The following is a 12,256-nucleotide window of genomic DNA, read 5'->3' as shown; positions in this document are numbered from 1 at the left end:
CGATCTTTCGATTGGTTCCACACGGAAAAACCGACGGCAAAGGCGACGGTATATAATTTCTTGTACAACTAGCTTGTCCGGTTGGCGGAGGGATATGAGCGCAGTGTGTGATTCCAGGAAATGGATGGCGGTAAAAGTGAGGACATATGAACACGTGGATAGAGAAGAGAAGCCGGGTGTCTCTCTGCGGCTCTGCCTGCCTGTCTGTCTGTTTTACTGTCTGGCTGTTCCTCTACTACACACAACATCTCTTGTAAGACAGAGGGTGTACACATAATAGAAAATATAATAGTACTGTACTTCACACTGAATATTAACAACTTATTTCACCATGTAGGGTATTTGTGCACTCATGTTGGTCATTATTACTTTCTCCCAAAATGACACTGTTATATTCACATGTTTGTTGTTTTAATCTTCAGTCAATAAACAGTAACACAAATTAGGATCCTGATCTTCTAAAAAATGATTTACAATTTGTTATATGTGCTCAAAATATATTCTTAACTTTTCTTAAATATAGAATTTGAATATTTTGTTTCACTGCATGCGTATGTTTGTGTGTGATTGTCTATAAACCGATCTCTATAAGTTGCAGTAGGCCTATGTTTTTGTTCCTGCATCTTTTAATTTAGTTCATTTAGTTTAGTTGGTTTCGTTGCTTTAACCGTGTTGGTTATTTGTCTATATGCTATTATTGAACAGTCCCATGTGATTGTCTATTATCCTTGTTTGTATTTGTACAAAATACACAAAAGATGTTTTAACTCATCTCCCGATTAAACTTCACATATACATGACATGTTTGTGTGTGTGCATACTGTATATATGCATGCCCTGACTTTTTCCTCAACTTTGATCCACTTTTGCTTCCAAGGTTTGCAAAGCACCAAAATAAAGCAGGTTGTGAAAGAGGTGAAATGTGTGGAGTTGGAGTGAACCCTCCTAGTTACCGCAGTAAGTCCTCCATCCTCCTCCTTCTTCCTTACATAACGGTTGGGGGACTCGGTCGTACACGTGCTGACGTGTCTAGCCAATCAGAAGCGGCTGCTGTGCATGTGAGTGCTTGGCATGGTCTAAGGAATTTTGCACAGAGACGCCAAAGCCTTTCGGGGAACCATCATATACATTCATGGCACATTAAAAAAAGACAAATGTGTGTGTGTGTGTGTGTGTGTGTGCGCGCGCGCGCTTGTGTCCAGGCAAGTTAAATAGTACAGCATGGATGTGCTCCTTTTGTGCACCATAAGAGATAATTGCAGCCTTGCAGGGAGTCTGCCACATGGAAGCTATTTATTGTTGGTTGTAAATGCATTTTATATCTCCAGCAAATTGCAGCGCGATCCTTCCAATTAAGACTAAAAATAAAAACTCGCCGGTGTTCCAGATTTTGGGTGCACAAGGCTGCGATGTAGCACAGCAGCATAACATTCTGTAACAGTACCTGCACAAAGGCAGGCGGTGCAGTGAAGAAGTGGGTTAATGTGCCACCTACTGGCAGACTGGCCTGCTGATTCACTGACTTCACTTGGTTCCTGTGATGCAGCGGCTTTTCCACATCACTTCTGCATCAAATTAATCTGTGGTGTCTCATATAATCCATTCGATCTTTGACTCATGACTCCACTCGTCACATTTTAAATACCACAGTGAGGTAGTCTGGCCAGGAATTTCGGATAATGAGCAGAAAATAACAGGATTTTCCCCCCAGTTTAACGCTCTTGTATTCAGTTTAGAGTTGTCATACCAGTATAGTTCATTCATCATTCAACTGTACATGGGGGGAAATCTTTGTTGGCACAACTTGGGCTGTTTTTGGTTGAAAATAGCTATTTCTAACAAAAACAAAGACATTCTTTGTAAAAATGTATGCTCAGCAGCGGATTTCCCTCCCAGTTTAACGCTCTTGTATTCAGTTTAGTTGTCATACCAGTATAAATCATGCTTCATTCATCTTTACATACATTTACACAATAGTTCTTTTCTGGGTGCGCATTAAACATTACAGTATAAATGCCGTACATGCTGTAATATTTATCTAAAACACAAAAAGGACATAGTATTAACTGGACACAGGCCATAATTGGAGATTATTGTTATTTCCTAAATGTAAAAACTCATTACACATAGCAAGCAGATAAAAAAAAAAACATTAATAATGATTTGGAGTGCATGAGAAAGTGGGAACGAAACCATAATTCTCTTTGACCATATGGTCAATTATTAACAAGTATATTACACAACACAGTTGCAACAGAACCAATGTTGTAATAGTGGTATGGTGCAAACTGCTTAGCCAGCATTAATACAAATGAAAAGTTCATTGGAAATAACAGTACGGCAAGTGTAACACACATTACACGCCAACAAGCGATTAGCCATACTGGATAAAGCTGCTGAATGCAAATACAGCCACTGAAATCTTGTGGAGTCAATTAAAAAAAATACATCAGGAGGTTGCCACCAGCCACAGCTGTTAATGGCAATGTTTTTTGACTCTGCGCTAATTAGAGACCCCGGTGGTTACTTGCTTTTGTTGACCATGCACCCGTGGACTGTACGCAATTGGGCACTTAATTGAATAAAGGTGAGCCTTCACTATGATAAATAACATGCAACAGATAATTTTTTCTATTTATATGTCCTTTTATTCCTGTTTTCTGGAGGCGCAGCAAAATGTTCCCCACTCAGATATTATGGATGCAACTGCCTGAACTGGCAAAGGTACAACTATACATGTACGCACTTGCTGCACGGCTGTTAGACCATGCAAATACAAATGTGACTCTAGTAAAGGTACTTCCAACTACTTGGTGACACCACCTGTCATTTTTCAATGTAACCGTACCTTCTTAAACGGAACCGACTGTTAAATAAGCCCACGCGAATATGCAGTAAGTTGTAACGCATGCCCCATTGTTGGCTGAAAGGTTAATGAAGTGTCCAACTGGCCCAGTGAACTCTGTACTCTAGAAAGCTAGTAGGACACGTAACCGCGGTGGTGCGAGACAGCAAGGAGGGTGGGGGTGGGATTATAGCCGTTTACCATGTGTGCCCACCACAGCTGTGATCGCATCCTTATTAGGGACTCACTGGTCTGTGTGCTTTTAATAGACCACTTCCTCTTACCAAGATCATGACGATGTGTGCTCAACTACAGTAGGCTGTAGTAGGAGAACTTGACTGGTGGTCTGGTACTGCTAATGTATCTCCTAAAAGTGAGTGGAGCCCTTACATTTCAGTGGGAGGGACAATAATACAGAAAGTAAACTTGGATATATTTTTGGGTAGTACAGCTTGTATAGCATTATAGATTTACTAGCCACTGAAAATGAGTCAAAACACAGCTATTATTGTCTAAGTGGCTGGTCATGGTCTTGGGCTGCACAAGTTCTGCTGCCAAAGGGGAGCTGTGGTTCATTGAGGGAATTCCAACGTGTACTGTGACACTGTGAAGCAGAGCATGATCCACTCCCTTGGGAAACTTGGCTGCATGGCAGTTTTTCAACATGATAAGGATCCCAAAAACACCTCCAAGATAACCACCTGCTGAGGAAAGTGAAGGTGATGGAGTGGAAATTCAGCAGCAACATGTTGGAGTGTGATAAAAAGCATTTTCTGCAGCATCTACGATAACAGCACATGGCTTGCTGACATGACTTTTCCCCCTGCAAACAGAGACAGGGTTTGTGGGACTGAACATAGAACTTCCTGTTAGGATGAAGTTTTCGTGCCGAGCAAGATGCCAGCTACCACTTTTAGAGACAAGCAGACGTCTCAACTTGACTCACGATTGAAGCTGCTTCAACTTCCTCTTTAGAAAAATGGAAAATATCAAACATGATTTAAAATACACAGAGAGAGGACCTTTTTGGCATGAATGTGACTCACTCCAACGTTTTTGTTTGGTTCACAGCCCCTGAAAAACACAACAGACAGACAGTGAATCAGTGCAAGGGTCTTTCCAGCATTTGCACACACAGTATCTCACAAAGCCCTCGCATTTCAGCATTTTATTACAGTTTGTTTTCTCAAGGCACATCAATACAGAAAGTGCAGACTTACTAACCACTGAAAATGAGTTGACCCTTACCCTAACCCTAAACCTAGCCCTAGCCCATTATTACAGCTGGCAACACAAGTGAGTACCGGTACACCTCAAAGATCCAGATTGTGACTATTTAGTGTGAGCACCATTGTTATCTAGCACTTCCTCGATCCTCCTGGGCATGGAATTCACCAGAGCTGCATAGATGGTTCCTCTTCCGCTCCTCCATGATGTCATCACTTGTGTACTTGGTGGATGTTAGACACCTTGTTCTTCTCCACCTTCCTTCCGTTCGAGGAACTTCCATGCGGCCCATTTTCCCAAGGGAGGGGATCGTGCTCTGTTTCACAACGTCACAGTGCATGTAGGAATTTTGTCTTTCCCTCAATGAACCACAGCTCCCCATTGCCATCAGCACTCGTGCAGCACCGTACTGTGATGCTACCACCACCATGCTTGACTGTAGACACTTGTGTTGGCTGCTATTTCGACAATAGTGGCTGTGTGTTGACTCATTTTCTTTTTTTTTCCAACCCTTGTCCTGTTCAGCGTTCAGTGTTGACTCATTTTTAGTAGCTACAAAATGTATACTGCTGAAGAAGCTGTACACTGACTACTCTGAAGTATACCCCAGTTTGCTTTCTAAAGTATTGTCTATCGACAAGCTATAATAAGAATGCTTTCTGAAATGTGAGGGCTGTACTAACTATTGTCAGACACTATACAGTACAAGACAGCTGGATAGATCTGATTGTACGTTCTGGACTGAGTGAGTGTGTTTTCATACCAAGAACCTCTCGTCTGCAGTGCAACATCTGCAGCTTCAATCCATGTCACAGGTCCTCCAAGAACAGGAAGTATGAGTGCTCCCTTTCACGCTCGTGTTGAGTTCAGTGTTTGTGTGAAGCCGCTATCACGTGCCGCATGCATGCCGTGTCCGCGGTGTCAGCGTGAGTAAGGAGGTCTCTGCGCTGACAAGAATCTATAGTTCATCACGGGGGTTTCGTATTTCATTGAGGTCGTAGTTGAAACTTTATGTCAGACTCTGACATAGCTGCACATTTTTAGAAACTTCACGTGTCAGCCGGTGAAGTAGAAAAATAGTCCGCTTTCTTCCACTTGGACATAAACATACCGTATATGACATAACATGCTAGTGTTGCATTTGCATGTTACCCAGCACACTGTTTAACTCTCATACAAGTGTAAAAAAAATGACATTTTAAAATTGTCAGACAAGCCTGGGGTATTATCACTGATATATCGGAACTTGTGATTCCCAAAGCTCAAGTTCCATTGACAGTTCTATGGTCATCATCACATTATTCTTATGTGACTCTAGAGGCATATTTTTCACATAAATGTATTTGAATTCCGAAGCCTACAATTTCTTTTATGTTCCACTGTACAGTATTTCCTTGTTTATAGAAGTAAATATGTTCCAGACACAAACAGGAATTTCCACGATATAACATTTAATGTTAATAAATTCAATATTCTTGTAGTTAAAGAATAAAAAAACTGTTTATGACTTTTTAAATATGTTTGTTAACATTATTAGAGCCCTGTAGACATGAAATAACACCCCTATAGTCACCTTTACACTCCTATTATTTGTTGTTTACACCACACCACTCGAGACAGCCGCTAGCTAGCAAGCTTGCGAGCTAACGAGATAGCGAACTAACCAGTTAGCTTCAAATGTATTTCTTCCAAACTTAAGAAGCTAAAAACGTACCACTTCCACACAGGATGTAGGATAATTTTTTTCACTCAATCATGTCGGACATGCTATGGCTGACTTCATGACTTCATGACTTCATGCGGTGTTAAGGTAATGTCTCAATGTTTTGTATTATTACTGCCACCTAGTGACCAGAATACTACATATCACTTCCATTTCAATATGTTTTGACCAATAAAAGAGCGTAGTCTACCGCCAAACAGCGATCATCAATTCATCAAACGACTATATCGTCAAATGTTTTTATGCTTTTTTTTTTTGTCATAACGTCCCCCCCCCCCCAAAATGACTTTTCTTAAAATGTGGAACGACTTGCATTTTATTCGCTGCGAGGTCGTCCTCAGTTCATTACTTCCTCTCTCAGCATTCGCACACAAACCTCTGAAGGAGGCCACATCTGGGAACACTGTGCCGTCATTTTCCATTATCGGGTGTCAGGGTGGTGCCCCCCCCCGAGGGTCAGAGTCAGGTGTCGATCCCTGATGAAGCTGCAGACAACACATTCCTTCCCTAAATTTACAAGCAGTGTTGCCTTTCATCCACCTGACCTGCTGCGTTACATGCATAGTAACCTCGCTGGTGACATAGTAGCACATTTAGTCTCCAGGCCAGGATGTAGACGCAGCCGTGTGGGCGGGGCCAGTTGCTACAGGGGTGCAAGGTGTATTGTTACCATCATTATATAGCTTTTAGTGTTTATAATACTGAGTAACGACAGGGTTCTCTATTTAAAAGGTGTGAGTAGTAATCCCTAGTCGGGACACGTGGTTTGGTGTGTCTGTATACTAATGAGGTGTGTCTCCGACAGAGTGTGTGTCTTCTCGAAGCGCTACTGTGCACTACTGTAGCCCCTCCAGGCCATGTTTTAAGATGTGTCGCGAAACCTGTTTTGTTTTGTTTGTTTTTTTACAAAGTTGTCTCCTGATGCATGTGGCGGGCTTATCAAACTTGTCAGAGGCGGTATCAAGTCCATGAGGAAGGTGGTTTTGCCGTCATGACTTCATGAAAAGCAGAAACTTCCAAAGCAAGCAATGGAGTGCATCTCCTCTCAAAAGTGGAACAAAATGACAAAGATGATAGATTTTCTCTTGTTCGGTGTTCATAAACAAGCTCTAGGCACGCATTTCTGTTCGAACTCGGGATGTCTTAGAATAGTTGAGTATGGACAATCTGATTCGGAGGAATCCAATTTGACTATCAATCTCGCCGTTGAGCCATATAAAAAAGTCATGTGATCAAGATTATACCATCGTGACTCCATGGAGGGTGGCCACAGCCGCTGCTGAGCTTACATTTTTACAAAGAACGTCTTTGTTTTTGTTATAAATAGCTATTTTCAACCAAGAACAGCCCAAGTTGTGCTGACAAAGAATCTAAAATGACGTGTGTGTTTAACAGAAGACCTATACTTACCATGTATGAATAAAATCACTGTTTCAGCGGCGCAATCCAACGGAGCTGAGGTGAGTGCTAGCTTTGAATTCTGGGAAGATCGTCAACATCAACAGACTTATTGGTTCATCCATACTGTGGAAGTATTTTGAAAAGGTGAAAGGTGACTGAAGTGAAGTGCGCTTGTGTCAGCAGCTTCTTACATATCACGTGACAACAACCCACAGAGTAACAATTAAAACAGGTAAAGCTGTGACGCCAACTTCATTTTATGTCCCAATTAGTGAGTTTTAAGGCAGGAAATTAGGCTGCTAACTGAGAGTTTGGGCAAGTTGTTGTTTTTCAAGCCTTGTTGTTCCTATTTTCTGTGCACTTTTCAGCGAGTGTTTTTCGTTTTTTGTTTGTCTTGCTTTGTGTCACTAAACAAATGAAGGTACGTACTGTTGTTGCTCATGTTTATTTGTTTATCTCAGTGTTTTAGATCAAACGAGATCTGTTTGTCAGGATCGCCATTAGCTCGGCGCTTAAAAAAGAAATTAAAAAAGATTATTAGTCGACTAAAGACAAAGTTTAGCAAATCAGATTGGACAATGACAATCCCAGACAGCCCTAGTTAGAACATCATTAAAAAGTCACTCTTGCATAATAAGGCACTTATCAACATAAAATACCGTGATTTGATTTGAGTGGTTTGAGTGCCTGTAGTCGGTGAAATGACTCCTGACAAATACGCAAATCAGAATAAATATATACTATGTAATGCAGCTCAGGGGCTGTCTAAAAATTGCTAAGATTCTTAGAAGATCACCCAGTGAACCTAAAGTAGGGGGCAGGGGATGCTCTCAGATTCTTTTCCGGTCATGGAGAAAGGAATGTGTGAGCGAAGCGCAGCTAAATATGGCTAAGAAGAGTTCAAATGTGTCCACAGTGTGTATAGTAACTTTGAAAAAAAATCTTTTTCCATCCAAATGTCCTGCTTTTTCCCTCCAAGGGAAAAAAGACTTGCTGGATGTTCCACTCATGATCTTTGTTGACACTAAAATTAATTTACTTGACATGAGGCCAGTGGAGGCCACGTTTGTATTCTTTGTATGTATTCTTTGTTTGTATTCTATGGAGGCCACATTGTATCCTTCATTCCTAAACCTCCCTCTTATATATATATATATATATATATATATATATATATATATATATATATATATATATATATGTCAGTATACAGTATAAACTGTATACTGTATACTGTATAAAGTTGTGGTCAGAAGTGTTCCACTCCAGTTCTGTAGATGGCAGTGGTTAGAGCTCAGAGGTGCCCTCAGCAAGATTTTAAATGACACACCTCTCTATTGGCGATTTACATAGAAAGTAAATGGAATTGTGTTTACCATTGTCTTTCATTTGGAAGATAACATTGCAAATAAATACAAAAAATAAATACCCTGACCACAAAATAAAAAATACTGTAAGTAAGGGAATATGTAATAATACTAATAAATTATAAATACAATAATAAACGTCAAACAATTTAAATAATCACACGGTTTGCACACAATAACTTTATATATAATCTACATTTACATATTTACTAATTTATTAGCATTCGTAGTGGTATTAACTGGGCACTGCTTTGCATTTGAGTCAATGTGAGCTTTTTATTTTAATAGTTAACAGTAATTGTTAGTTTTAATTAAAGTTAGATTGAGGGTGAATTTTTTCCAGATTTTTTGGCGCTCCCTGGAAGCCACGGTGCCCTTAGCATCTACATACATTGCCTACTGAGCCAGCTGGCTTGGGCAGCGGTGTGCATTTCATTGGACCAAACATTTTTGTAAATATGTGCCTCAAATGTCAGAAAACAAAACAAAACTTGGGAGTTGAAACCCTCATGAGCTTTTTGCTGATGGCCCCACAATAATGTGAAAGAATTGTATATCAGTATAACCAAACCAGAAGTTGAACTAATTGTGAAGGAGGAAAGTAGTGTCCCCCTCCACCCTCAGGTTTTTGCATTTTTTTAGTGTTCAGACAGGAATGATCGACTTTGAGACCCAGCGTAGCGGCGTAGTGATTCTCGTTGAGCTTCATCTTATTCCAAGTGGATCAAGGACAGGTCTTCAGTGGTGATTTCATCATCAAGAAGAAGAAGTGAAGAGGAAGCAGTTGTTGCAGCTTCAGATAAGAGCCATAACGAGAATGACGCAACATGCTGCAGAAGCAAAGACAAGAGCTGCTGAAAAGTGAGCACATCAGTGGACATGTGAAACTTTCTGTGTCCCTTTCTCCTTCTTATCCTAAAAATAAAGTCCACTCCACCACACTAACCCCATTCTCCCACTCCTTTTCCTCTTCGTTGTTCCTGAAGTTCCTAGAATTTCCCGCTGTTCTACTTTGACTGACGTCTGCCAGCTCCACACACACTGCAGTCGATTTGGGACACCGTACTGTGCTTGTCCCTCTCTCCACATGGAACTCACATGTGAGAGAGTGAGAGCGTCTCATTGGCCTGCTGGGAAAAAGTCTGGCTTCCTCACTGGCTGACGGCTGGTCCATCTGCGAGCGAGGAGTATCGGGTACTCCTTTTCTTAAAAGGAGAATCTCATTCTTAAAAGAGAAGAAGATGGAAAATAATATAGTTGACACTCCTCCCATTACAATTGGTATTTTTATGTCGGTGTATCTTGTCAAGAGACAATACTATAGAAAGCAAACTTGGATATACTTTAGAGTAGTCAATGAATAGCTTTAATAGCAGTGTAGATTTACGATCCACTGAAAATGAACCAGCAAACAGACATTATTGTCTGAATAGCTGGCAACATAGTAGCCAGCAAGAAAATAATTTCTTGCAGTCAAGCATGGTGGTGGTAGAATCACACTCTGGGGCTGTATGAACGCTGCTGGCAGTGGGGAAGCTGCGGTTCATTGCCCTGCAACATTGTGAAGCAGAGCATGATCCCCTCCCTTGGGAAACAGTTTTCCGACATGTTTACGAACTCAAACGCACCCCCAAGACGGCAAGTGTTTTGCCGAGGAAACTGAAAATGCGCAAATTAAAAATTGCGTCAGCAATTTTCTTTTTTCCGGTGGTTGGTAACCTTCAGTAAACCAGCGTCAGATGATTTCAGTATTCTCGAGGTTACATAATTGATCAGAGAGTTTGCTTTGTAGCCTGGCGATCTTTATATACTTGGAGGAGGATTTTAAAGTCAATAAAGGGGTTATTTGTGAGCCAGTGTGGAACAGCTAGAACAGCTGCATAACTGTGGAAACATACAGTACATTGTGATCTCTAACGACATCCAGTGGTTGCAGGTACAATGACAGTAATGATGGACCTAGGCAGCTACCCTGTGGAATCCCATAACCTCTTCTTATATCCCTCCATCCATCCATCCGTTTTCTATGCCGTTTATCCTCACTAGGGTCGCGTGGGTATGCTGGAGCCTATCCCAGCTGACTTTGGGCGAGAGGCGGGGTACACTATAGACTGGTCGCCAGCCAATCGCAGGGCACATATAGACAAACAACCATTCATCCTCACATTCACACCTATGGACAATTTAGAGTCGCCAACTAACATAACATGCATGTTTTTTTGGAATGTGGGAGGAAACCGGAGTGCAACCGGCGAGAACATGCAAACTCCACACAGAGGTGCCCAAACGAAGATTTGAACCCAGGTCGTCCAGATCTTTTGACAGTGTGGCCAACATGCTAACCACCCCTTGTTAAATCCCTGACGTTTGGTATTAATGGTATCATCCTAGGACATTGACTTGGGAAGTGTGTTGGGGTAAACGGACACTTGGAGAACATGTGGATGCTTTACTGTCACTATGCGTCAGACAGTTGTATGAGTCAATGGCCATACTAAAACCTTTTGTCCCCGGTTTATTGTGGACAAAAAGAAGGACATGTGGTGCAACAATGCTACTGTTCCTTACTCAGCTCTCTTATGCACACTCACTTGCGAAACAGGCGCTGTAACGTTCGGCACTGACTATCACTGAGTAGCAGAAAGAGGAAGAGAGCGGGGGCCCGATGAATGACAGAGGCCCCTTCCTCTTCCTCTCCTACTCCTCCTGCTGCTGCTGCCCGCTCATGAATGAACGGCTTCCGAGCAGACTGAATGGAGAAGTGACTGAATGTTTGCAGAGTGAAGGCATACTGCTTACGCTTCATTCTTCCTGTTCGTTCAGTGTCTATCTATTAATCAGCTATTTATTTAACTAAAGTGTACATGTACAAGCATCTAGTGGTAGAGCAACAGTACATACAGTTTCAGACATAACAGATTATAGTATTTTAAGCAACGTTAAATAAGTGACCCACAACAGTGAAGATTAAAAGCGATTTTAGTGATTGCACTTTATCCACTTTGTTATCTACTTGTCCAAAGTAATTGATGCAATATATCACATACAACGTAACATTGAGGAGTGGGACAAGAGGACACAAATGTTAGCAACTCCAGCATAGCTATGTGAGCTACAGTGCTAACACTACCCTCACATGTTAACAGCAACATCATGCTCGGTTATCCGAGCCGCTGATGAAAAACAAAATGATCAAACTTACAACTCCCACGTGTGTAACAGACTGAAGGATAGTTGGCAGAGCTCCAGGCTTTATTTTAAGATTTGTAGCGAAGCCTGCTTTTTTTCCCAAACTGCTCTCATCTCGCTAGGGGCAGGTCAGAGGCAGCATCCATGAGGAAGGAGGTTTTTCCTTCATGATGCCACTTTTGAAAAGCCAGCTCTTCTCTCAAAAGACTTTCCTCACGTTTGGTGCTCATAAACAGGCTCCGGGGACACATATTACTCTTTGAACGTCATTAAAAGGTCACTTTTGGATAAGTGGGGTCCTTTAATTTAAAAAGTATGTGCCCCTACATGTCTGAAGTGTTCCAATGAGAACGTTTTGGCTATGATGGTCCATCGTAGTAAGAATCCACCAAGTGCACATTGCCTGGCAAAAGGGGAATGCTTGTGAGTGTGAAAGAGGCACTCAAGCTGCTTGTGTCCACCACTCTGGTGGCCTTCTTGGCTGTTATGGTGATGCATACGTGA

This window comes from Dunckerocampus dactyliophorus, chromosome 8 (genome assembly GCF_027744805.1).
Source record: "Dunckerocampus dactyliophorus isolate RoL2022-P2 chromosome 8, RoL_Ddac_1.1, whole genome shotgun sequence".
Lineage (NCBI taxonomy): Eukaryota > Metazoa > Chordata > Actinopteri > Syngnathiformes > Syngnathidae > Dunckerocampus > Dunckerocampus dactyliophorus.
This window is presented reverse-complemented; position numbering follows the sequence as displayed.